We start from the raw sequence: 25,950 nt of genomic DNA on the forward strand, positions 1-25,950 counted from the left end.
AGTAGGTTCCAGCCCCATGCCCCCAACCTGTCCTGCCCGACTGGTATGCGGTGTCCTGGTTTTCTCCTCCTCAGAGGCCAGCTCCCAGGGGACCAAAAGCTCTCAGGAAACTTTTCCTCCCTCTCCCTCTCACAGTGACCGCGGAGGGAAGTGGCTCAGCTCCCCACCCTCCCCTGCCCAGTTTCCCAGAAGACGGAGGACACGGTTCCACTGTAGGAGGAAGGGGCCCCCAAGACACCCATCCTGTGAGACCCCACCCAGGGTCCCCAGAGGAGCCGGGATGCCCCTCAGCTGGGAGACGGTTCCAGCAAATGGTCTCAGCTGGGGAATGGACAGGAGTACCTTGGGGCAACACTGGGTCTAGGATTCTGGCAGCTCTTGGGACGAGGGGGGTGTACCCAGGGCACCCTCAGCCCCAGAACACCCCACAACAGAGCCCTCACCCAGCTGCTCACCAAGAAGGCCAGCGTGAGGCAAGCTGGTCATCCTCCTGGGCCCCAAGCCTCCCCCAGAGCCATCATCAGACCCATTTCACAGAGACAGCGAGTGTCTTCCCCAAGGTCACCCAGCAAAGAAGGTGCCGCACAGGTGTGAGCCTAACTCCTTAGGCTGCCGGCCTCCAGGCTCTGCACCCCTCCCTCCCGACCTACCAGCTGGGTGGGAACTCAATTCCTAACCCTAAACGCACCCCACCAGCAGTCGCTGTTCCCTGGACGCACAGTCCTTGACTGCACAACAAGGGGAACCAGCTTCCCAGGGGGAGGGCGGGGTGGGGGGGCAGGACTCGCCCTCGTCCCAGTGCAGGAACTGGAGCACAGAGGTGCCCAGGGCTTCTGGTCTGTGGGCAGAGGGCTCTCGGCCCTCCCAGGGCACTGCCCAGAGCAGTGGGGGGCATCACACCTCCCTGTGGTGTGGAGGAAGGCCAAGCAGGGCCTGTGGAGGGACCTTGGACATGTTCCCTGTGAGGTCCCACTTCCTTCTCCGTAAAATACCCGCCCTCCCAGGACTGCATGAGAAGCCAGTGAGACAGAGGAGGTAGGTGTCCTGCACACAGCAGGAGTTCTGGCTGCAGACGGCCCTTCCCAGCACCCTCTGAATGTGCCCAGCTTTCCCGAACCCTGAAATTCTCCCCTCCTCTCCAGGGTGGGGCCCAGGCCCTCCCAGCCCTGGGCGGAGCACACAGTAGCTGTTCAAGAAAACATTTGCTGAGCCGGGCATTCTCAGAGCCACAGGCCAGGAGGCAAAAAGCCCCTGGTCCATCTGGAACCACTCCTTCATTTGAGGAATGTGAGGCCCAGAGACGGGAGGCTGCTCCCGAGGCCACAAAGCCATGAGGAGCAGGGGTGGGGTGGGTAGGGGGCCCCCCGCAGGCTGGGGTTTACTGGTCTGAGTGACCACACGCTCAGAGGTGCCGGCTCCTGTAAAACTTGTATCTTAACATGATGACGCCAGCATAAATTAACCACTGACTGAGATGTGAAAACTGGGCCCCCCACCCATCAGGCTGCTGCCTCGATGCCCCCAAGACCCCTCCGAGCTCCACAGCCCCGAGGGCTGCCTCCTCCCAGGAGCCTGCCCGGGTTTCTCCTTCCTCAGCAGGAGACCCTCGCAACATAAAATGGGCTCATGGCCTCCCAGGGCACGACTGAGAACAAAAGTTCCAGTGCACCCCCTCCTCAGCCCCCCTGTTCCCAACACACCGGCCAGCCAGTTTGGTTCTCCTGCTGGGCTCTCTCCCCAGACTGTTCTTCCTTCGGGGGCAGCTCAGGCCCCCTCTTGGAGAGGCCCGCACACAGTCTCCCATCCCCCGTTTTACTTTCTTCCCAGCTGGCCACTTTCTGCGGCATCTCGTTTACTGTCTGTCTCCTCCAAGGTCTGTCAGCTGTGTGAGGGCAGGGGCAACGTCCGCCCAGCGTGCTCACAGCCCAGGGCCCCCAAAACAGTGGGAAGGGATTGCCTGGGGAAGACATGACAGGTGTGCAGGCCGAGGCCCTTTGTCAGGGGTGCCGCAGAGACATGATGGCAGGGAGAGGTCAAGAAAGTGACAGCCTGCGAGCTCCCGGCCCTGCGCTCCCCGGTCCCCAGGCACCTGCAGGCCCCGGGCTGACCCTACGGCATCATCGATCTGAGGAGAGCAGAACTTCAGGAACCGGAGTGCAGCCCTGGAAACAGGACACTGAGTCCCGCCCACCCCGCCAGGAAGCAGGCATCGATCTCAGCCTGGAGCTGGCCGGCTGACGCTTCCCTCCTGCACAGGCTCAGCACGCGGCCTCCTCCCCGCGCGCCTGGAGCTGCAGCTCTCTGGAGGCCAGGGGGCAACACCGGGGTGAAGGCCGCTGGATCCAATACCTTCTGTGCTTTGGGCGGGTGCTGTCCTGGCTGGGCCACTTTGGAGGCATCAGTGGTCCACATTCTCCCACTGTTTAAGCCCCTCTCCTGAGAACCTTACCCACACCTACCCATGCCCTCTACCATCTGCTTGCTGGAGGGATGGCTGGGACCACGGCTGGCCCAGGATGCAGGTGACCCAAGCCTGGCTGTGAGCTTTACTGTGATTGGTTGGGGGTGTGGACATGTGATCAAAGCCAGCCAAGGAGAACCGGCCCTAAGACTTTGGCTGGATCAGCTGGGAAAGGAACTCTATGCCCAGGGGACATAGAGTCCCCTGCTGGGGACACATTTGCCCCAACGTGGGCTGAGCCCACCTGAGAGGACCCCCACCCAGAGGAAAGCAGAGGTGAGGGTGCAAGAAACAGACTCCAGACATGGCCTATGGGGCCCTTGTATCCATCCCTGAACTTCGAGTTTTGCAACGGCAATAATCCCTTTGGTAACTTGAGAGATTTTTGAGGTGGGTTCTAAGACTCCTCTCCATGCCCTCGAGGGGTTGCTGGTGGATGTAAGAAGACCAGCAAGGCCTCCACAAAGCCACGCAAACTCCCCGAACCTCTTTCCTCTTCCTTGGCAGAACAGTGAGGGTAAAGGACTTGGTGCAGGTGAGGCCACCTGCTGCCCTTCCGGTTCACCTTCTCCCTTCCTCCAGAGGGGCCGGGATGGCCTGCAGGCCCCAGGATGACAGGAATAAAGGGCAACAGAGGGAGAGAGGGAAGTGGCTTCAGCTCTCAGAGTTAAAAATAGCCTTCCCCAGGGAGGCCTGCCCGCTGGGATAACCCAGCCAATTGCCAGCCCCTCCACTCCAGGCAGGCACTGCCCGCCTCTTCCCTGTGCCTGCCCATCGAGATCCCCACGGATGGGGCCTCTGTCCCCAGGACCAGCCCCTCACCCCTCCATCCTACAAGGGGGCAGGGCTGGAGCCCGCTGCCTCGGTCTCTTCTCTGAATTGGGCCTGACTCCGAAATAGAAGTAGGTCTGTAAGGCCTGACAACGGAGAGTGAATTGGCCAAGACACCCTGACTCCCCTTCCTCGCGGCCCCTCGCAAAGAATCAAGAGGCAGCATAGGGCCTATTACATGATCCTATCTATGTTAAGAAAAACTACAGATACATTTGCATCAGCAAAGCAAAAAACCTGGAGGTTTGGAGACTTTTCCCCTCATTCGCTTCTGTGTGGAAGCAAACGTCTACACCTGCTTCCTGAGTGTTCTGGGTTCAGGCCCACCTGGTGGGTCCCCGCTGGGCACCTCAGCAGAGCTCAGCCTCCACTCCGAGTAACGAGAGTAGTTTGCACACTTAGGACAGGTGGGCTTCAGGGCTGCTTTATTTGGTTATTTAACTCTGCGCAGAAAGCATTTATCACTTCAGCATTTTTTAACTCAAGTTATCTTGTAAACGTAATAAAGCGATGGGGTGGACGAAGCTCCCTGGTGTCCTGAGGTCCAGTTCCAGGGATCAGTCTGGGTGGAAGCTCCTATTTAAGGAGCACCCGCAGCCTGGGCTCCTCTCGGGGACGGGGGGCGGAGTGGGGGCAAGGGGGAGACTGGGTCTCTGGGGCCTCAGCTCCTGCCTTCGCCGTCCAAGCCTCCGTTTCCTCTGCTGCAGAAGGGGTACAATGCTGCCCGAGTACGGTGCCTGGCGCTTGGGAGGCCCTCAGGGGATTCACTGGACGAGTGGACAGAGGACGCAGCTCTCCCGGCAACAGCGCTCGGACGCGCCCAGCACGGTGGGGGCTCCTGCGGCCTCCCTGGTGCCCCGCCCTCCCCGGCTGGCTCCCACACCTGCTCTGGGCACCCACAGCCTCCCAGGCTTCCCACATCACATCACTGTCCCTCTCCAAGCCCGCCTACCCCTCAAACTGGGGGCTCCCTGAGGCCAGAGGGGGCTTCTCCCCTCCCCCAACACGTCCCACTACCAGCTTCCGTTATCTTACGCTCCACCAGAATCGCCATCACCTCCAGCCTGGGTCACCTCCCCGCCTCAGCCCAGGCCCTGACATTTCAACCACGATCTGGCCACAGCTGGCCAAGTGAAGAAGACACCTCCCTTGATGCTGGGAATTCATCCCACCGACGTGCTTGCACACGGGTACCAAGACGTACCTCAGAAGTTCCCGCTCTGTCGTCGCACCACTCTGCACTGCTCCCTGGAGAGAGGAGGACACCATGGCAGCGGTGCGGGGGGCACACAGCTGTGGGGAGCGAGGACTGGGCTCCATGAGGACAGAGGTCTGGTCTGTCGGCCACAAGACAGCACTTAGTAGCTGCTCAATAAACATTTGTTGAATGGATCTAATGAGGCAAATTCTTTAAGATAGAGTGAAAAAGCACAATGCAGAAGAGAGGGGATTGAATGCCATCATTGGGATTTTATTTAAGCAGGATATGTCCACACACACACACACACACACACACACACACACACACACACACACACTCTAGGGTGTTGGATAGAATCTTCTGGGAAGACACCAGAAACCGGCTCCCAAGAAGAGAATTGGGAGGTTAGGGGACAAGAGGGAGGTGAGCTGCTCTCTGTGAGTTCGTTGTGCCTCTACAGCACCTTCAAGGGTTCTGTGCGTCCCTCCCCCCACCGCCGCCACATTAATTCATTTAAAAAGTAGCCCAGAGCTGAGGGGAGAGGGAGACTCCCCACTCTGGGGCTCTCAGCTGCCCAGGAGGCTGGTCCAGAAAGCCGTCCTGAACCTGCCCCCTCACTCCTTCCCGTGACCGGCTTCTTCAGCTCCAGATTCCCTGAGGAGCTGCCCGACCCCATCCTGTCTGTGGGATTAATAAACATTCTGTGATGACCTGAATCTCACAGAAGCTCCTCGGGGACAGCCTCGCCTAGTGCCAGGGGCCAGGAGGACCCGCTTGTCTGAGGGAGGGCCGCGGTCCCCCGGTGGTCTATAGGGTCCTGACACACCTTTGCCCCCCTGTTCCCTTGGCCCCGGGGCGCCACCCCGACTGGCATCGTGGCAGTAGGTTCAGTGCAGGTCTCTGTTCAGAGCTGGAGGAATCCCTCTCACCAGGCTGGCCCATCCACAGCACGGGGACAATCGTATCGCCTCCGTCTGGAATCCATTAGCCTGCCTAGGGATGGGGATGATAAACACAGAATCAGCTGCATATCCACGGAGCCCAGCCCAGCCCCAGGGAATGTTCCTCTGAACACAGAGGATTCAGTAACGACCACAGGTCCTGGAGTCAGACAGGCTTGGGTTAAAATCCTGACACCATCACTTACAAGCTGTGTGACCTTGGGCGAGTCATTTAACTTCTCTGTGCCTCCGTTTCTTCCTCTGCACAATGGGGACTGTACTGGTGCCTGCCCTGCAGGGCTGTGGTGAGGATAAGACGCAGGAGGAGCAGACACAGCTGCCGTGAGGCGCAGTGCAAAGCCCCCATACAGACCAGTGATGGCGCCGCTTGTCACCGCCCATCACTGACTGTGGCATTATGGGTGCCGCCGCTCTTCCTGGCAGGGCGGGCGGGAGCAGGCGGAATGTCAGGGATGGAACTCGGGGCCGTGTGTTTGATGGAAAGAGTATCACTATTTTCACCAGGCACCGCTGAAATGTACCGTTTCCTCCCACTGTAAGTTGAGGCCGCAAACGCTGGCCTCAGCGGCAGCGCCTAGGACTTCATCACCCAGAAAAGTCACAGATGTATTCATATCCCACTCTTGGTGCTACAGACCTCTGCAAGCGTCATTTATATCCATCTCTGGCCCCAAATTATGGTGGGGATTAAATCTGCCACTCAACATTATCATCGACGCGTTCACAAAAAAGCACACATCTTAGCATATCACAAATGTGCTTTTTAACCACTGTGATAACTGGCTCCTTTGGAATCCTGGGCATTATTTGATGCTTTTAAGGCCAAGATTCTGAGGAGGGGCCTAAGGCACAGGAGTGGCCCGAAGCCCCCAGAGGGACGGCACCACGATGGTGCTGGACCCACCGGCCACACTCCTGCCGAGACTCCACAACTCCAGCCCTAGGCCTGTGGCCACGTGCCTCTGAGCCCCAAGCTCACCCTTCCTTGATCTGGGCCTTGCATATCTATCTGCACAAGCTCCAGTGTCCCTACGCCCCTTCAGGGGGTCAGACCAAGAAGGGGATGTCTGAGCCCTGGGGTTGGGGGCCGGGCGGGGTGTCGTCATTGGGGGTGCCCTGAGAGGCCTCACACATTCACTCCTGGCCTCGCCATTTCCGAGTCTGCCGAGTCTCCTACCCAGCTGCGGGTCTCAGTCCCTCCCCGGCATCTGGGCCAAGGCTCCTGATGTCTCTGGCTATTCCAGAAGCCCCTGGAAAGCCAGCATCTCCAGCACCTGAAACTGGCACTCAGAAGACGAGTCAGGGAGAGTGACCAGAGGGTCTGGGCGGGGGAGCCCCTCCCAATCAGGAGGCCGGAAAGATGCAGGAGTTGTCCACAGTGAGGGGCTCTGAAATGGAGCAGGTGGACTGCATGGAGAAAGCAGCCCCCTCCTCAAATTCCCAAAGCAGGCAGCTCAGCTAAACATGGAGACCCAAAACCCCTGCCTCCTGGGGAGGCCCCAAGACCTCAGGGTGATCCAGCTCCTCCCTGGGTCCCATACACTGAATTCTCCAGGCAGCCTCTCCACCCACATCTCCATTCTCCCAGTTAGAGCGTCTTGGCCATCTTACGTTGAGGGAAACCGAGGCGCAGAGATGTGAAGTCCAATGTCACGCAGCCACGAAGCAGCTGACCCCACACTTGATGCTCGTAACAGCTGCACTGCTCCCTTCCCCGAGGAATGAAGTTTCAGGGTCCAAGTTCCCCGTGGTCCTCGGGTGCCTAAAGGTCCAGCATTACTGTATGAATGGGAGTGGGGAGGGCATTTGGGGCAGAGAGAAGAGTTAGGACAAAGGGCTGGCGGTGGGACCAGGCAGTGTGTGTGGAATCAAGGTCTCTCGGAGGCCAAGGCTCAGCCTCTTTCTCTTCAGTTCTTTCTGCAGAAGAAAGAGCAAAGCGTTCCTGCGACCCTAGCAGCTCAAAGCCAGACACAGCTGCCACGAGGGGTAGTGAGTACCATTATTACACGAGGTGTGCAAGTAGCCAGGACCCTTCTGTCCTTACGCAGCAGGCTTCAGATGTCTGGGCGGGGACTCTGGTCAATTTGTCTCGTGTGTGTGTGTGTGTGTGTGTGTGTGTGTGTGTGTGTCTGTGTGTGTGTGTAGCGGGATGTGGGGTGTGCAGAGATTGAGCCTGTCCATGCATGGCCACGAGGTCAGTGCCCAGAGCTGGGGCACCATTGTCCTGGGATCCCTCCTGGGCCTTCAGTGGAGCCAGGGCTTAGGCACAAAATGGGTGCACTGAGGGAAGCCAGATGAGGAATTCAGGGCTTTGTGTCAGCACATAGCTCACGCTGGGTGAAGCAGGCACCGCCCCCCACCCGGGCCCCCCATCCTGGGTGGGGGCCCTTTCAGCCTCGCCGGTCTCAGGGGCTCTGAGGCTTGGGCACACCCCTCCCCCCCAGCATTATTTGAGGAACGCAGAGGGAGACTGAGAAAGGATTTCTGTCGTTTGGCTTTAGAAACCGTTTCGGTTTATGCCTGGCTGTGTCATGCACATCCTTAGGGGTTTCTGTCTCGGGAAAAACCTGGACCACAAACCATTTCCAAATGGAAACGATAAACGTCCTGAACTTTACAGGAACTGGGTTATGTGGGTTAGGCGTGGAGTTGGGTAGCCGCTTCCAGGCACCTGCCCTCCTGCCCATCCGCAGTCTCCTTCTTGCAGGTTGGGGGTCTCAGGTGAGGGGCTGATGTAGGAGCTGTCTCCACCTGGCTCCTGGGGCTCGTGGGCCCCTGATGCCAACCTTGCCTGAGCCCTGGTCAGGGGCAGCCGTCAGCTTCCTGCAGCCTCCACTGGGGTCACCGGGGGTGAGAGGATGGGGTGAGAGCCGGGAGGGCAGGGCTGAGCCTCTGAAAGGCCCAGGAGAGGGGCTTTTCTGCCGGGGAGAAATGGCCCTTTCCTCACACATCACAGACTTGGCAGCCTGTGAAACCCTCTGTTCAAAACCCTCCCACGTCACCCAACTCAGCCGCAGCCTCAAGACCTCCACTACCTCTGGATCTTATTTCCTATCCCCTCCTCTCACACCTCCTTGCTATTCCTAGAACACACCAGGTCCTGCCTACCCCAGGCCTTCGCACTTGCTGCTTCCTTTCCCAGAAGTCTCTTCCCCCACATCTCCGCATGGCTCCCTTTTTCACCAGCCTCAGGTCTCTATTCACATGTCTCTTCATAGGGAGATGCCTTTCCGGATGTTTAGTTAAAACTGTGCCCCTCCCCGCTCCATCACCCCTTTCCCAGCTCCACTTTTCTCTATGCCACTAAACCCCACATAACATGGTGTGTAACTTACTTATTTGTTATGTTATCTCGCCCCAAAGGCAAGAACGTTTGTCTGTTCTATTCTCTGCCGCGTTCCCAGCACCTAGAGCTACCTGGGAAAATAAAGCTTTGTTCAACGAACAGGATCTTCTTAATAAAGCTGCAGAGGACGCATCCACATCCCTGTTTTAAAGAGAAGGAGACAGGCTCAGGGAGAAGTGACTTGGCCAGAGTTCCCGGCAGAACACGGCAGAACTGGTTGGAATCACCGTCATAGAAGCTGAGCACCGGCTGCGTGCCACGCGCTTCACATTCGTCATCTCACAGAACGTTCCCAGTATCCCAGGGAGCGAGCTGGGCAGCAGGATGGCTGGGCACTGAGGCTCGGGGCTCTGAGGCTACGGGGCTGGCTGAAGCACCGGCCCTGGGATGGCGGGGCCAGATGAAACAGGCCCCCTTCGTCTGCCGCGAATCACGCCTGTCGCCCTCCCACCCACACCCCCTTTCCTGGAGGCAGGGCGCTGGGTGACAACCTGGCTGTGGGTGAGCTGCTCTCGCTACCTCACTCCTATGGGGCCAAACGACGCTGTAAACATCAGACTGGAGCCTACAGGTCTTCACGGAGACTTCCTCCCCCAGAGGCCGGCTGGAGGGAGCTTCAGAGATGCCCAGATGGGTTGCCCGTCCCCAGAGGGTGCCCGCTTGGGTGGTGATGACCCCATCAAGAGCAAGGCGGCCCTTAAGGCTAAGCTGACCTGGGTACCAATCTGGCCTCAACTTCTCCTCAGCTGTGAGGCCTCAGTAAGTCATTTCACATCCCTGAGACTCGGTTATTTTCGTCCGTAAAATGGGGAGATAAATGCCTCCCTCACAGGGTTGTAATGGGAATTCAATGCGATTGATTGTGTGAAATGCAGGCCGGGCACAAAGGAATCACTCAGGACATAATAGCTGCTTCTTCTCATCCTCCTCCGAGCCATCTGTTCACCCACCCAACCGCTCATCGATTGACCCATCCATCATACGTTTGTCCGTCCATCCATCAACTCATTTGTCCATCTGTCCATCCGTCCGCCGCCTCATTCACCTACATTTCCATCGGTTTCCTTTCTTCGTCATTTAAAGCATCAGTGCTTTCATTCATCTCTCACCCTCATCTGACCTCAGCTTTCTTGTACAAACCCTTTCTCTGCCACTCACTGCTGACGTGGTGAGACCCACACTTCAAACTTACCTGAATCTCCACATTCTGGACGCAGTGGAGGCCTTGGGGCTGACATGGTGGAAGAGGGCAGAGGAGGAGGGAGGGCCACTGCCCACCCTCAGCCCTTCACACTCTTCTCCAGCTAAGCCCAGGCTGGCAGCTAGAGCAGGCAGGGTGCCCTGGAGGCAATCCATCAATCAATCAATCAACCATCCGTTCATTCAAGTCACAGTCGTTGGGCACCCACTGTGTGTCGGGCACTGTGCCACCTGCTGGGGACAGGGCAATAACAAAACAGAATCCCTGTCCTTGAGCAGCTGAGGCTCTAGTGCAGGAGACAGGGAATAAACAAGCTGAGAGAGGACTTAGAGTGTCCTTAGAAAAATAGAGCAGGGGCCGGGGGGGGGGGGGGGGGTGCAATTTTAGGTTGGGCCACAAAAGTTTCACTGGGAAGGAGGTGAGGGAGGGGCCGTGAGGATAACTGGAGAAAGAGCGGCCTGCAGAGCCAGCAGCATGTTCAAAGGCCCTGAGGTGGCACTCGCCGGGCGAGCTCCAGAAGCCCACGGGGCTGAGCAGAGGGGGCAAGAGGGGTGGGGGCTTGGGAGGGGCTCCTCCGGAGCCTTGAGAAATCTTTGCCTTTGTCTCCGAGGGAGGCGGAGCTATGGGAAGGTTGTGAGCTGAGGGGTGACCTGAGCTGACTTAGGTTCCAAAAGGGAGGCAGGAGAAGCCTCTGGAGCAAACAAGTGAGCCTGAAAGGCAAGGCCCCTTGGCTCCTCCCCCAGGACACTCGAGGGGGCTGGTGGCTGTAATGGTGGACTGTCATCCACAGTTTCTGGAAGGTGCTTGAGAATCTGCCTCTCCCCATTCCCCCCCACCAGCTGCAGGGGCCTAAGGGCAGAGCCTGTGTCTGTCCAGTTGTCCCCAGCGCTCCGCAAGCTGTCTGTGCACAGCAGGGGCTGGGGAACGTTGACTGAAATAAAGAAGGGAGGGAAGAAGGGGTGATGTGAACCAGCCCAGAAAGGAAGGAAGGACGGACAGAGGGAGGGAGGGAGGGAGGGAGGGAGGGATGGAGGGAGGGAGGGAGGGAAGGAAGGAGGGAGGGATGGAGGGAGGGAGGGATGGAGGGAGGGAGGGAGAGAGGGAAGGAAGGAAGGAAGGAAGAAGGGAGGGAAGGAGGGAGGGAAGGAGGGATGGAGGGAGGGAAGGAAGGAGGGATGGAGGGAGGGAGGGAAGGAGGGAGGGAAGGAAGGAAGGAGGGAGGGAGAGAGGGAAGGAAGGAAGGAAGAAGGGAGGAAGGGAGGGAGGGAGGGAGGGAAGGAAGGAAGGAAGAAGGGAAGGAGGGAGGGAAGAAGGGGTGATGTGAACCAGCCCAGAAAGGAAGGAAGGACGGACAGAAGGAGGGAGGGAGGGAGGGAGGGAAGGAAGGAGGGAAGGAGGGAAGGAGGGAGGGAGGGATGGAGGGAGGGAGGGAGGGAGGGAAGGAAGGAAGGAAGAAGGGAAGGAGGGAGGGAAGGAAGGAAGGAAGGAGGGAGGGAGGGAGGGAGGGAGGGAAGGAGGGAGGGAAGGAAGGAGGGATGGAGGGAGGGAAGGAAGGAGGGAGGGAAGGAAGGAAGGAGGGATGGAGGGAGGGAGGGAGGGAGGGAAGGAAGGAGGGATGGAGGGAGGGAAGGAAGGAGGGATGGAGGGAGGGAAGGAAGAAAGGAGGGATGGAGGGAGGGAGGGAGGGAAGGAGGGAGGGAAGGAGGGAGGGAGGCCAGGAGGGAGGGAGGCCAGGAAGGCAGGAGGGCATAAAGGTCTCTGCTCTCCCTCCTTGCCCTCCTCGGCTTCCCTGACAGCTGAGGCCCCCACTGCTTACCTGTAAAATGGAACAATGCCCCCACCCAGGGCTGCAGGTCTCAGGGCCCCCGGCAGCGTCAAGCTGCAGCCTTGAGCTTTCACGGGCCTTTGGGGACATGTGCGTTTCTCCAGCAGAATCCTGTCCTGCGGCTCCAGCAGCTGCATCCGGGCTGCTGATCGTGGACCAGGGAGGGATATTGGGAAAGACTCCAAGGAGCCCCCAGCCCTGCCTCTGAGGTACAGGGCTGTTCACACATTCCACCCCCAGACCGTTACAGCTACTGTCAGAAACACTGAGCCTCTTTGATAGAGCTCAGCGGTCCCTGGAGGCCTCATTTTGGCCCCAGGACTAAGGAGACAATCAGTGTTCCCATTTCACAGATGGAGAAGTGGAGGTCCCTGGGGCTGGCTCCTGAGAGCCTCCAGCAATGACTGTCCATCAGGTTCCCATCTCCCAGCCACCGTTCCATTCCCAGACATATTTGCGAAGGCAAAATCATGTTTTAAAAACTTAGTTTGAGGGCTTCCCTGGTGGCGCAGTGGTTGGGAGTCTGCCTGCCGATGCAGGGGACGCGGGTTCTTGCCCCGGTCCGGGAGGATCCCACATGCCGCGGAGCGGCTGTGCCCGTGAGCCATGGCCGCTGGGCCTGTGCGTCCGGAGCCTGTGCTGTGCAACGGGAGAGGCCACAGCAGTGAGAGGCCCGCGTGCCCCAAAAAAAAAAAAAAAAACTTAGTTTAAAATTTAATTGTAAAATGGAAACCATAATGTTCAGCTTTGCCTCACTCATCCTGACCACCTACCAAGGGCCAGGCTCTGTTGGGGGCAGAGCCCCTGAGGGTGCCTGATCTCTGGCCAACCGCCGTGGAAACCTTCTCGGGGCCTGTGGGTTGGAGATCCTGTCTTTCCCAGCACAGGCAATTCAGTATTCCGAATTTTCAGTCCAACCCCTGCCCCAGTTGAATAGATGAGGTAAGTGAGGCCCTGACAGGGGTTGATTTACCCAAGGACATACCAGGGACTCCCGCCAGCAGGTGAAATACACAAGACGGTTTACTGAGGAGAAAAGTTGAACCAAGCCAGGAAAGAAGACGTAAAGTTCTCCAGCTATGAACAAAAGGAAGGTGGAGGTCCAGGCGGCAGGAACCTCCCAGGCCTGGTTAAGAATCAGAGTGGATCAGAGCAGGGAGCGGGCAGGGCCTGAGGGAGGCTGTGAGGCAGGCTGCCAAGCGCCACCCCTGCCGGTGGAGCCAGGACCTTATCAGGAGGGCGCTGGGGGGCCATGGAAGGTGGTAAGCTGGTAGTGACCCAGACAGAGATAAACGGGGGTCTGTCCTCCCCAGGGTGCCCCCCTTTCCACCCAGCGCCGTCAAGGAGAGAGGGTCTGGAATCCTCACCAAAGTGTCCCCCATGACGCCTGAAATGCCTCCACCAGAGGGAGTGAACTGTGGGGCAGGAGGACCCTCCTGGCTTCGCAACCAGAAGGAAGGACCTCCATCCCTCCCGCTCCCAAACCAGCGTGCCACACACACACACACACAATCAGCTTTGCACGTCTGGGGCTCTCTGCTTGCACCAGCGGGCTCGGTGTAAGATAATTGAGCACTTGTAACAGTTTTTCTCCTCGAGCGTCCCAATTAGACACCACTCGACGTGCCTCTTCCCTTCAAGACCATCTTGCCACCCCCCCCGCAGCCCCGGAGGCAGGGCAGGCACGCGGCCCCCCTCACGCCAAGCCCACTCTCGCTCCTCTGCCGCCTGTCCCGAGGTCGGCTTGCTCGGCCGGATCCGGACCCTCGCTGAGCCTCGGTTCCTTCCTCCACGAAGCCGGCAGGAGAGCGGCCCGCACCTCGTCAGGACCTCACGGGGAGCCAGTAAAGGAATATTAACGAAGCGCTCAGCGCATGCAGCCCCCGAGAGACGCTGGTCGGGGTGGGCCCAGGGGCTGAGGCCGCAAGGCAAGGGACCAGGTCTCCCTGAGCTTCCTGCCAGCGTCTAAGGCCAAGATGCTGCGAGGCTTCCCGTTCTCGCCCTAACTGGGGGAATCAAATTCTAAGATTCCTGAGGCTTCTAATTCCTGATGACTGGGAGTCCAAGCAATCCCCACGCTCCGCTCTCCTTGCTGGCTGGAGCCCGTGAGGCTCACCAAGACACAGGCAGAAGCCACCCCTCAGCCTCCCTGCCGGCCCCTTTCCAGCCACATACAGCCAGACGGGTCCCAGGAAACCTGAGCTGGATCGCGTCCCCCGTGCTCTGAGCTGGCCAGCAACTGTCCTGTGCGTAACAGGAAGCCAGACCCCTGGGTCCCCTCAGTCCTCCCTGTGCCCCCTCCCACCTCTCTCTCTCCCTCTCACTGGCTTCCTTGTTTCCGTCCCCACCTCAGGACCTTTGCACTTGCTGTTGCCGCTGCCTGTAGCACTCTCCCCCTAGCTCTCCGCTCACCAGGCTCCGTACCACCCAGGCCTCAGCTCCAAGGTGTCCTCCTCAAGAGCCTCCCCGCAAGTCCTCAGACCACAGAAGCCACCCGCCTTTGTCTCACATGAAACCACGTTTTATATTCTGCATGGCACTTTCCTTTCAAAGCCTGTCCCATTTGTTCCTTCACATGTTCATTTTTCATCCCCCAGGCCCAGAGGATTTGTCTCTTTCACTGCTGTGCTCAGGGCCTGGGATACAGTGGGCGCTCAATAAATACGTGTTGGTGAGTGAATGAATTCTGTAATTAGGGGAGCCTAAGTCTTGCCCTCGCACACAGGGCGTGATAGAACTTTGTTGGTTGTTAGCTCAGTGGGCGTTTGTTGACTGACTGCCTGACCTGGCACAGCTGCTCCTGGATAAAAGGCACTTCACATATGCTGGAGGGGAGAAAGCAGAGGACAGCGTACAACTCCTACTTGGCAAAGGGACAGAGGGGACTGTGCTGAGTTGCTGGCCCCACGACCCACACCTCTCTACCTGCCATCACCACCTGCTCCGTGGGTCCAGCCACCGGCTCACGGCTGCCAGGCTCTCCCTTGCCTTTGCTCTCCACAGCCCTGTACAGGCCGACCGGTCCTTGACCAGAGGTGGGGGCCTCTGAGGCCTGCAGGGGCTGGTGTGAGGGGCCAGAAGCTCTGCCAGGAAGTGCAGGTCCTAAGGCTGGAGTGAGGGTTGGGATGGGGCTAATGGCCAAGCAACTGCGACCCTGGTGGCCGCTGCTTCTGCAGGGGCTCTTAACAGTGTTAGTGGGGCTGAGATGCCCCCTCCAGAAGCAGGCCTTCCCCTCCCGGGCTGTTAAGTGGATAAGTGGCCCGCTCCACCACCCTGGTGCTCAGGCAGCCTAGGGAGTCTAGAAACCAGCTTAGAATGTGGGGGGGACGACACCGCGCTCTTCCCCCTCATTTCAAGCGAGAAAACCGAGGCCCGGTGCACCAACCTGTTTCCATTCGTCCCCTCCCCTCCAGCCCCTGTGATCACGGCTCACTCCTCCTCTCTGGGCTGCAGGAGCCCAGCCACAGACCCTCAGCAACAGCTTCCAACCCAGGCCAGAGGGGGACATCTGAGGACAACTTACCCGTTGGGCACAGTAGCTGTAGTGCCCCGGGCCCACAGCTTCTAGGATGAACGGTGCGAGCAGTGAGAGAGGAGAAGAGGCAACCTGGCAGGGCCTTGAAGCCCAGCGAAGCTTGAAGGGTGGCTTGGATCTGTCGGCAGTAGGAGGTGAAGAGGGGGGTTTGTGCTGGGAAGGTTGGGGTCAGATGCTGGAAAAATCTCTAGAGACAAGAGAGGAACGTAGAGGCTGACACAGCAAATGATGGAGAGATAAAACAGATGGACACGTGGACAGATGGGTGAGCGAACAGATAGGTGAGTGTATGTAAGGGAAGGATGGACAACTGGATGGGGTGAGCAGGTGGGTCAAGAGGGAGGGACGGATGAACAGGTGGGTAGACAATGAACAGATTAAAATTCATCTTTATACCAATTCAGCCATAGAAGATAATTTTCATCGTTTTTCACGGAGGATGGGGCTCACAAAGGCAAAAGTGCCTGGGGTGCTTAAAAGTCATAATGGGGCCCCAGAGGAAGGCCTGATGACTCTCTGGGGGCCCTGTTTTCTTCCCCACCTCCCTCCAGCCTGGCTCAGCCTTCAGGTCTCCATTTCCCCACCTCCAGGGCCATGCTGAGGTGGTTTCTTCTGCAGGGGACACCCTTTCCGGAACCCGCACCACTCACCCTCTCCTCCTCCAGGAAGTCCTTCAGGGCTGGCTGAGCACCTCATCTGGGCTCCCACAAGACCCTTGGTCTTGTGTTTGAAACAGTCTCCACCCAGACGTGAGCCCTGGGCGCCGGGATCTCTCCTCAGGGACGGAGGCCTAAGGACAGGAAATAGCCCCTGTTACCCCAGCATTTCCCAGACACGGGTCACGTGCCCAGTTGCCACGCAAAGAGGAGGTTAGCGGACAAGTGTGGCCCAGGGAGGCCACGAGGCAGCCACTGGCCACATCCAGTGAAGCGATGGTGGCAGGAGGAGCTTTGGAACTTAGCAGGTGGAACGGCAGGGTTTACTGAGGGGCGGGGTACGGGGCGAGGGGAAGCAAGCCGGTGAAATCCCACCTCAGGGCTTTCGCACCTGCTGTTCCCGCTGCCAGGAACGCTCTTCCCCAAACGGGTTCTCCTTCAGTCGTTCACCTGTTAGTCTTTACTCGGCTGTGACCTGCTCAGCGAGGCCTTCCCAGACTCCTTGGTTTTAAGCTGCAGTCCCTCCGCCCCAGGAGTACGGGCCCCTCTCTCCTGCCGTTTTCTTCTCAAGGCACTGTCTCCCCCTGGTGTTTATTAATCCCCAGCTTGAGTGTCAACTCCACAAGGGCGGGGCTGTTGGTCTGTCACCACTTGGTCCCTAGCCCCTTGCACAGGGACTGGCACACCATAGGTGCCCAGCAAGTGTCACAGACCAGGGAAGACTGACAGGGAATGGGTTTGGCGGGCAGAAGTCAGTGAGCACAGAACTGACAATCATTCATCCATCCCATTCCTTCATCCGACAGCATTTATCCAGCACCCACTATGTGTCAGGCACTGCTCTGGGCACGCAGGGCTGAGCGCATCAGACAACGTCCCTGACGTCCTGGAAGCAACACTCCCCAGGGGAGACGAGACATAAGCATGCCAGTGTGGCCATGAAAAACGGAATGGCTCAGGGCTGACGCCCCAGGCCTGGCACACCGGGGTCGGCGCACAGGGGACCCCCGCCTGTCCTCTGCCTGGACCTCACTGGGGGAGCGTTCCCGACGTTCCCTCAGACACGTGGGAATGTTGTGCACCCACGGCTGGTGTGCAGGAACTTCTCCGGCCGCCCTGGGAGCCTGGGGGACCCCGCTGTGAGAAGCCCGTGGGCCCCAGCAATGCAGCCAGCTCCGTGGCTGCCCTGCCCACTCACGGCGTCTCCAAGTGGCAGGCGGGAAGCTGGGCAGCAAGTGCACTCACATTTGTCTCTTTGCTTCTTCCGGCCCCTCAACCCCGGGCAGGGAGGGCCGGGTGCCCCGCTCTGGCGGCGGCTCAGGCTCAGCCCCGAGATCTCCGGGGTTGTTGTGAGGTTCAGGCAGCCGTGTGGCCTCAACACCACGGGCACAGAGTAAGAATAGACTATACGTGCTCTCTCCCCTCCCTGCCAGTGCCATGCTGTGTGACCTCGGGTGGATTTCCTCCCTCTCTGAGCCCGGAGCTAGTTGGTCCTTAGAGGGAGCTCAGCCAGGATCCCTGAGGTTCTGGGATTTCACCAGTTGTGGTGAGCAGATGGCGGGGGGACGTTCTGCGGCCCCCAGCAGTGCCCCAGAGCTGTCCCTCTCCACGGCCTCAGTGGCCAGCCGGCACAGGGCTGGCACAGAGGAGAACTTTGGGGGCGTTTATGGAACGGATGAGGGAGCAGGCCCTGGAGCTGGGCCCTCCCAGAGGGAGCTTGCTGGGCACAGAGCTGGGGAAAGCGGTGACGGCTGGGGACAGCACCAGCTTTGTCTCTCGCTCTCGACGGCCTGTGTGATCTGCAGCTGTGTACAGCACCTGAGGGCCTCCAGTTCCCCCGTCGCATGGGAGGAGCAAGTCCCATCTGCCTCGGGGGCTGCGCGGGGGATGTGAGGGCCCTGGTCCTTGGCTGCACTAGTGGCGGCCTCACGCCTCTCTGAACCTCAGTTTACCCAAGTGCTAGGCGGGAGTGGACCCACACTTCTGACCTGTCACCTCGAGCCAGGATGAGTGCCCCCACCCCAGGCAGGGAGAGGGGCCTGGATGACGGAGGAGGCGAGGCCGAACCCAAGCCCAAAATAGTCTGAGGTGGCAGGATGATGGAGGTGGCGGGGCTGGGCGGCTTGGCGGTGATGGATGGCTCTGCATCGCCGTGAATAAAACATCTGCCTTCCACCACCCTGGGCCCAGTGTCCGGGCCTCGTAGGCTAGGCTCGCCCTGCCCGCTCTCCTGGGTCCTCCCTTCTCCCTCTCCTGCTTGACTCGCCAGCACCCAGAGGACACGCGGACACGCCGAGGCTCTCACAGGCCTGTCCTTGTCCCCTGCTGCCCAGCTGACAGCCTCACTGCCCCCTAAACCCACCCTCGCATTCACACCTCCCCGCCCTGCCTGCAGTGATTCACCTGTCGGGAGGCCCGGCCTCGTTCTCACCTGGGGCAATAACCCCCCATCTCAAGGGCCCCATGAAGTGAGTCTTTCAGGAAGATTTGCCCGCCCCTGACACGGAGGGCCACCCCGTGTGATGGCTGCCTGCTCGCCCAGGGGTCCCTCCCTCCACCCCCTTCCACTCCGCCAGCTCTAAGAGGTGCAAGCCAAATGCAGGCTACCTGGAGGTGCCATTTTCACCAGCGGATTTCGAAAGACCTCAGCAGGGCACGGGGAAGTGGGCACCACACTCATTGCTGGTCAAACAGCCACCACTCCCAGAGGGCCATTCAGGCAAGCTCACCAGAAACCACCGACCCACTGAAGACTCTAGCTCACGAATTCCCTTGCACATGTGTGAAACACCTGAGCAAAGATGCTTCCCGCAGCCTGTTTGCAAGAACGAAACGTTGCACAGCCAGGATGCCCAGTGCAGGGCACTGATGGGACAAACATTGGTGCCCTCAGACACAGACTGTCACAGAGCCGATCGCTCAGAACAAGAGACACTTCCAAAGGTAACAAGTGAAAAAAAATATAAGGTGTGTAACAGCATTCACACATGCTGTTTTTCTGTTCAAAATAAGAACCACAAAAAAAGATTTTGTATCAGTGTTGTGTGTGTATGGGAGCCTCCGGAAGTACACGCAAGAAACCCAGTGGTTGCCTCTAGAAGGGAGAAGTGGGGGGCTGGAGGAGGCATCCACGCTGTTCCCTCAGACTCCGTCCCCATGTGTCCATTACAAACTCAATGTAAAAACTGAGTAAATGTAAACCTGCTGACCCACCGACACAGGGATTTTACAACGGTGCACAAACCCTCTAGAAATAATTAAGACGCGAAGTTGTAACCTCAGGGTTTGTTTTAACGGCTAAGAGGTGGAAAGGGCCCGACGTCCAGCAGCGGGGGACAGTGTCTGGCTTGTGTGCGGCAGGGCTGTGGCAGCCTTGACCACCATCCACACAGGACCCAGCGGCGTACATGGTGCCCCACACAGGCAGTAAGCAGGAAGGCAGACCGCAGGTATCACAGAAGGAGGAGAGTAAGATGTGCTCACGTGCAGACAGAAGTGTCTGGAGGGCAAGCTTAGCCCTGGGCCCAGATCGTTGGTATCTTCTTGTTTTCTCTGTCTTTGAGAATGTGTATGGCTGGTGGGGGTAAAAGGACCTACCCCAGCGAGTGGCGTGGACACACATACACGACAAAACGTAAAACAGAGAGCTGGTGGGAAGCAGCCGCATAGCATGGGGAGCGCAGCTCGGTGGTCTGTGACCACCTAGAGGGGTGGGGTAGGGACGGTGGGAGGGAGACGCAAGAGGGCGGGGATATGAGGATATATGTATACGTAGAACCGATTCACTTTGTTATACAGTGGAAACTAACAGAACAACGTAAAGCAATTATACTCCAATAAAGATGTTAAAAAAAAAAGGCCCTACCCCAGACTCACTGCCCCCCAGGCTGAGCCGGGCCCCCACGGCACCCCCGAGCTTACCCTAGCACAGCCTGGGCTTCGTGGGCAGGGGGCATCAAACAGCATTGCATGCTGTCCCGTGCGTGACCCCACAGACAGGTCCCTCCTGCTGGCTCCTCCAGGACAAGGCCACACCTGACCGTCACTGTCCCTACCACGGGGCTGGGCACGAGGGAAGCACCCAGCTCAGGCCCCACTACTGGCCCACCCTGCAGGCTGCCGTCCCTGAAGCCGGCCGCTCCACTCACATTAGCGGCCTCCACTCTGGGCTCAGAGACAGGCCCCCCCCGCTGTCCCCGCACAACCAAATCGGCCTCACAGAAACACACTCCCACCACACCTCCCAGTCTCACAACCACACGGAGAAATTGGTGGGGGGACAGATGGGGGCTGCGAGGAGCTTTGAAAGGCTAGTCACCCACACACGCCACAGTGAGCCCCTCCTTCCACAGACAGGGTCCTGCCGGCCCCGCAGAGGTGGCGGACTCACGGCCTCTGGGGTCCCACCTGCCAGGTGACCCCAAGCAGAGTGGGCACGTTCAATCTGAGTGCTTGGGACCCACTTGGCCCCCGAGTTCCGAGCTTCTGGGAAAAGAGGAGGAGAGGAAGGGAGTGAGGGGCTGGAGGCAGAGCACAGCAAGGGCAGGTGCTGTGTGACCCCAGGCAAGTGGCTCACCTCTCTGGGCAGCCTTGTCAGAGTGTGTAACAGGACCCTATGAACTCAGGGGCCAGGCCCTTCAGGGTTCCTGGAGCTGCTGGGGTGAGAAGTTCCTGCCAGTGAGGGCTGGCCTCAGCTACAAGCCCTGGGACGCAGAGTTGAGGCCACAGAACAGACCCTCTGAGCCCCACACACCTGGCCCTAAAAATGGGCGGGGCTCAGGGAGAAAGTTAGGCCTGAGGGCTGCGAGTCTCCGAGTCCGTCAAGAGTGCGGAGGGGTCCCGGGTCCAGGGCCCAGAGCCCTGCACGCCTGCTTCCGAGAGGGCAGGAGAACGAGGTCGAGGCAGGGTTTCTGGCTGGGCCAGTCTTCTTGCCCAGAGACTGGAGGGCCAGCGTCTCCCTCCCAGCCGCCCAAGCTGCTGTGTGGGCAGCGCCCAGCCCTGGACACTGGACCTCAGGGGGTGTCTGCTGGGGCTGCAGGATGCACCCTGCACGCATGAGGCGCCACTGAGGGGCCTCCAGGGGCCGCGCTCAGGGCAGGGGGAGGGGGCTGGCTCCTCATAACGCCCTTGAGCCTGCCTGCTGAACTTGCCCTGGTCCCACCCCCTCCAGGAGAGACCAGAAGTGACACCACCAGGTGTGGTGTCTGCAGCCCTGACCCCCTCACTGGTGGCCTTGAGACGGTGCGTGTCCTCCACAAAGCTGGTTCTCTCCTCTCTGAGGTAGGGTCACCCCTGGAACGCCAGGACCATCGAGGTGAGCCATGGGTGCATCAGGCCCCTCTCTGCCCCACTACCACCTGGAGCCCTCGTTCTCACCTGTCCCTGCAACGGGGCCGCGTCGTGGGCAACTTCCTCAACCGTGCCCACCTCAGGGCCTTTGCACTCGCCCTCCCCTTCCTGGAAAGCTCTTCCTCCAGACCTCTCGCCGTGTTCAGGTGTCCACTCAGGTGGTACCTCCTCTGAGAGGGCTTCCTTCCCTGTGTTACTCGCCTTCCCGTTTCCCAGTGTTATTCCCACGGTGCTCGCCTCTGCCTGGCATTTCACTGTTTCCCCAGTGAGAACGTCAGCTCAGGGCTACCAAGCACGGGGCGGACAGCCCCTGCCCGGAATGCTGAGCTGCTCACCAGGCCCATCCCCACCCCTCATCCTTAGTGGGTAACCCCACTGGAGGCCTCAGTTTCCCCACCTGCACAGTGAGGGGAGTGGTAAATACAGCCCCTCGGGGGCACTCAGGGGCTCCCCTGGCCAGGCCAGGGGGACAGACTCATTGGTCAGCTCGATGTTTATCAAGTGTCCACGGCTGATCAGAGGGGTCGGGGGAGCTGCAAACTGCGTGGGGTCCAGGATGTGGAAGAAGGAACGTCACCGCCACGGTCCCAACCACGCTGGCGCCACAGGCAGGGGGCTGTGCCCGTGCCGGCGGGTCTCCTTCCCTGCCACCTTGAGGCTTCAGGGAGGCCAGGTGAGCTTGGGCAGCGCCTCTCTTTGGAGGAGGAAGGGGATGCAGAGACCCCTCCCACACGCGCATCCCGGGAGCCTGTCCGGAGTGTCAATCACACCCCGGTCGCTGAGCAGCCAGGGCCCTGTCCCTGGTGTGTCTTGATGTTTCTTGGCTGCCTCTGACTGATGATGAAAAACCCACGTGAGGCTGGCATTCCGCTGCAGAATCTGCCCGAGGTTTGTTCTCACAGGAAGTGTCACGTCCTGCCCCGGATTTTCGAGGAAAGCCGATGCCCCAAGAAGATGGGTCGTGAGTGCCCAGCAGCTTGGCTTTCTCCGGGGTAAGGCCTCCCCGTGACACACAGTGACAGTGGGAGAGCCAGGACTCGGGCGTCCCGTGCACCTTGGTTACTGGACCACAGTTCCCCTGTGGTCCCCGACCTCTCTGTCTGTGACCTGGTTCCTCAGAGCCCTGGGTCCCCGGCCGCAGTCCCCCGGATAAGGGAGGAAGGAGCAGAGTGCAGCCTGCTGGGGACAGAAGGAGGTTGAACCCTCCAAACACCAGAGACCGTGACCCAGCAACGCCCTCCAAGGTCTCTGCCTGAAAGAACTGAATCCCATGTTCTCACAAAACCATCTGAGAGGGACTTCCCTGGTGGCGCAGTGGTTAAGAATCCGCCTGCCAATGCATGGGACACGGGTTCGAGCCCTGGTCCGGGAAGATCCCACATGCCGCGGAGCAACTGAGACCGTGCGCCACAGCTACTGAGCCTGCGCTCTAGAGCCCACGAGCCACAACTGCTGAGCCCGCGTGCCACAACTACCGAAGCCCGCACACTGCAACAGAGTGGCCCCCACTCACCGCAACTAGAGAAAGCCCGCGTGCAGCAACAGAGACCCAACGCAGCCAAAAATAAAAATAAATTAATTAATTTTTTTAAAAAAACCATCTGAGAAGGTTGAGAATGGCACTGCCCACAATGGCCAAAGGGGGGCACAAACCAAGTGCCTGTCAACAGATGAACGGACACACAAAGGTGATCTGTCCTCACGGTGGAATATTACTCCACCCCGGAAAGAATGAAGTTCTGGCCAGGCTGCAATGTGGATGAACCTGGAGGTCATTATGCCAAATGAGGTGGCGCAAAGGACAAAGACGATGACCCCTTACACGCAGCATTCAGACCAGGCAAATCCACAGACAGAAAGCAGCCTAGAGGCTGCCCAGGGCTGGGTGACTGCTGGCGGGCACAGGGCGCTCCTTCTGGAGAGCAAGAATGCTCCGCAACTAGAGCGTGGAGACGTTTGCATGACACCGAACATACTCGACACCGCTGAACTGTATGTACACTTTGGATTTCATGTCATGTAACTTTTACCTCAATAAAAAAGGGGGGAACCACCGGGGCCACAGCAGGACCGCGGCAGCAACAGCAGGTGACACGGTGAGCAGACGCCCGCGTGCAAGTTCCTCCTGCCACCTGCCGGCTGTGTGACCTTGGGCACGTTCCTTCCCTCTCTGAGCCCCCATTTCTCCACCTGGGGAGAGGAGAACACACCAGCTCCAGGACGGCGGGGAGGACAAGCGGGCGTGTCTGGAGCAGGCCTGCTGCCGCATTACCGCCACCAGGAAGGGCCACAGCGCCTGAGCCTGGCTGCCCTGGGTGGGCGAGGCTCCCAGCTGCCCCAGACCATGTCTGCGGCCACGGCCACCCCACCCCCAGTGGCCAAGATCTGAGCCACAGCGGCCGTCCCTCCGCATCCTTGGTCAGCTGGCGTCTCGTCCCTGGGCTTTGCCCACCCGTGTGTGAAGGGACCAGACACCAGCCATCTGCAGAGCTCCCAGCCCCAGGACCTTTCTGCTCCCGGAGCCTCACGGGGTCAGCAGCGGGGATGACGCAACAGGGGAGGGTTCAAATCCCAGCTCCCCCACTGCGCATCCCTCCACCCTCGGGACCCAGTTGCCACAGTCAGCGGCTCCCTGCCTCAGTCTCCCCACCTGTAAATGTGGGTAATAATTTCAGCCACTCTGTGGGGTGCAGGGAGGCCTGCATGAGTCCTGACTCATGGCACTGGCTCCACAGGTGTGGGTCAAACGTCTAAGTCTTACAACCCCTGTTCTTCAGGTGAAGAGACAGAGGGTCAGGCTGGAATGTGCAACGGGGGCCACAGGCTGGGTGGCTCCATGCCAGGTAGCCTGGCTGTGCTAAGCCCAAGTCCGCCCAAGGGTGGAGACTCAGGCGGGCTGGGCGGAGAGGGGAGGCCAGGAAGGAAGGGGGCTGCGGGGAGAGGGCGGGGGAGGGAGCTGGCCCTCACGCGCACACATGGACGCGCACACACGCTCACACACGGACACATGCAGAAAGAGCTACCCGGAGGGGACGGGCAGCGTGGCCTGCGCCGGGGGCGGATTCAGCCCTACCAACCGTGCTTTATAAATTTTGCATCATCTCAGCTATGAATAGCTTCCTCCACAGCAAGACAGACAGTTCAAAGGGAAGAGAAGTGCTTGCAGTGGGGGGCGGGGGGGGGGGGGGGGGGCGGAGAGGAGGGGTGACAAGGGAGCGGCAGGATGGGAAGGGCCAGGTGTGTCTGGGCCCAGGAGGGTGCAGCGGGAGGCCTGGAGACCCCATCCTCCCCTGCCCTGTGGGGCTGCAAGGCCACTTCTCAGACAGGCACACTGAGGCCTGGGGAGGTTACCCTCCACCGAAGGTCACACACGCCGGCCTGGTCCTGAGGTGAACACATGAAGTGGCCAGCGAGCTGATAGGGAGGGGTGAGCTCAAGGGGGCTGGCCGGTGCCCGGGGCAGCCTCCAAGAGCCACTTCATGGCTGGGGAGCCTTGGAAAAGACGCAAGACCTCTCTGTGCCTCAGTTTCCCCAATAGTAAATGTGTGATGATAAAACTACCTGCCCCACCGTGGGTGGTTGAGGTACAGCCTCCAAGCCCCCTGCCCAGGGTTCAAGTCCAGCCCTGCCGTCCAGCAGCCGTGGAACTGTCCCCCCGCAGAGTGGTCCCACGTGCTTGTGCAGCGTTAGAGCCACGTGCGTGTTGATCACCGCCGTTAGTTCTCTGGTCAGCGAAACGTGAGGGGGCCCCTCCCCCATAAAGTCACTGCTGGGCAGCCCCACCGGCCGCCAGGGTGTCACCCCAAAGTGTCCGAGGCACACGTCCAGTCCCCGCCGGGCCAGTGCCGGTTGAGGCCAGGGAATGCGGTGAGGGGACGCTCGCCACTGGCGGGGCTGGGGTGACGGGGCCACATCCCCGCGTTCCTGGTTCAGGGGCCTCAGGCCATCGCCTCGACCCTGCGCCTGGGGAGCAGGCTTGTAAACTGAAGGGTGCACCCTGGCTTGTCGGGTTTCCGTGGGAACCGACACCCAGCACCACATCCGGGCCAGTTACGAACGCGCCCCCGACAGTGGCTTCACCCGGCGTCACACGTGCCAGGTGCTGCTTACATGCTTGATGTGTCTCTACTCACGTCACCTTCAAACCGCTCTGCATCTCGAGGAGATGCCCTGAGCGTCCTGTCTGCCAGGTGGGGAAGCCGAGTCCCCGGGGAAGCGAAGGGTTTGCCCAGGACGGGGGCTCATCCTCACCCCTCTGTTACCATGCTGGGTCCTGGCTCTTCGTTCAGGCACCGGGGGACCAGGGTGAGACCTGTCCCCTCTGCGGGCCTCCGCCCCTCAGCAGCGATGTCTCTGAGAGGAAAGAGAAGGACCCAGGTCCCGCCGGGCCCTCCCCTCGCCGGCTGGGGAGGCGAGTTCTGCAGCTCTGCTCTCCTCCACAGGACACGGCCAAGCAGCTCCTGCCGCAGGTCCGAGTGAGGCAAAGTGCACGAAGCCCTTAGCAAGAGCCCAGCTGACGAGAGTCGTCTCTGAGACCAAGGGGAGGCCGGGGCTCCGCAAAGCCAGGGACCTCGTGGCCCTCT

Source organism: Phocoena sinus, chromosome 20 (assembly GCF_008692025.1).
Source record: "Phocoena sinus isolate mPhoSin1 chromosome 20, mPhoSin1.pri, whole genome shotgun sequence".
NCBI classification, from domain to species: Eukaryota; Metazoa; Chordata; class Mammalia; order Artiodactyla; family Phocoenidae; genus Phocoena; species Phocoena sinus.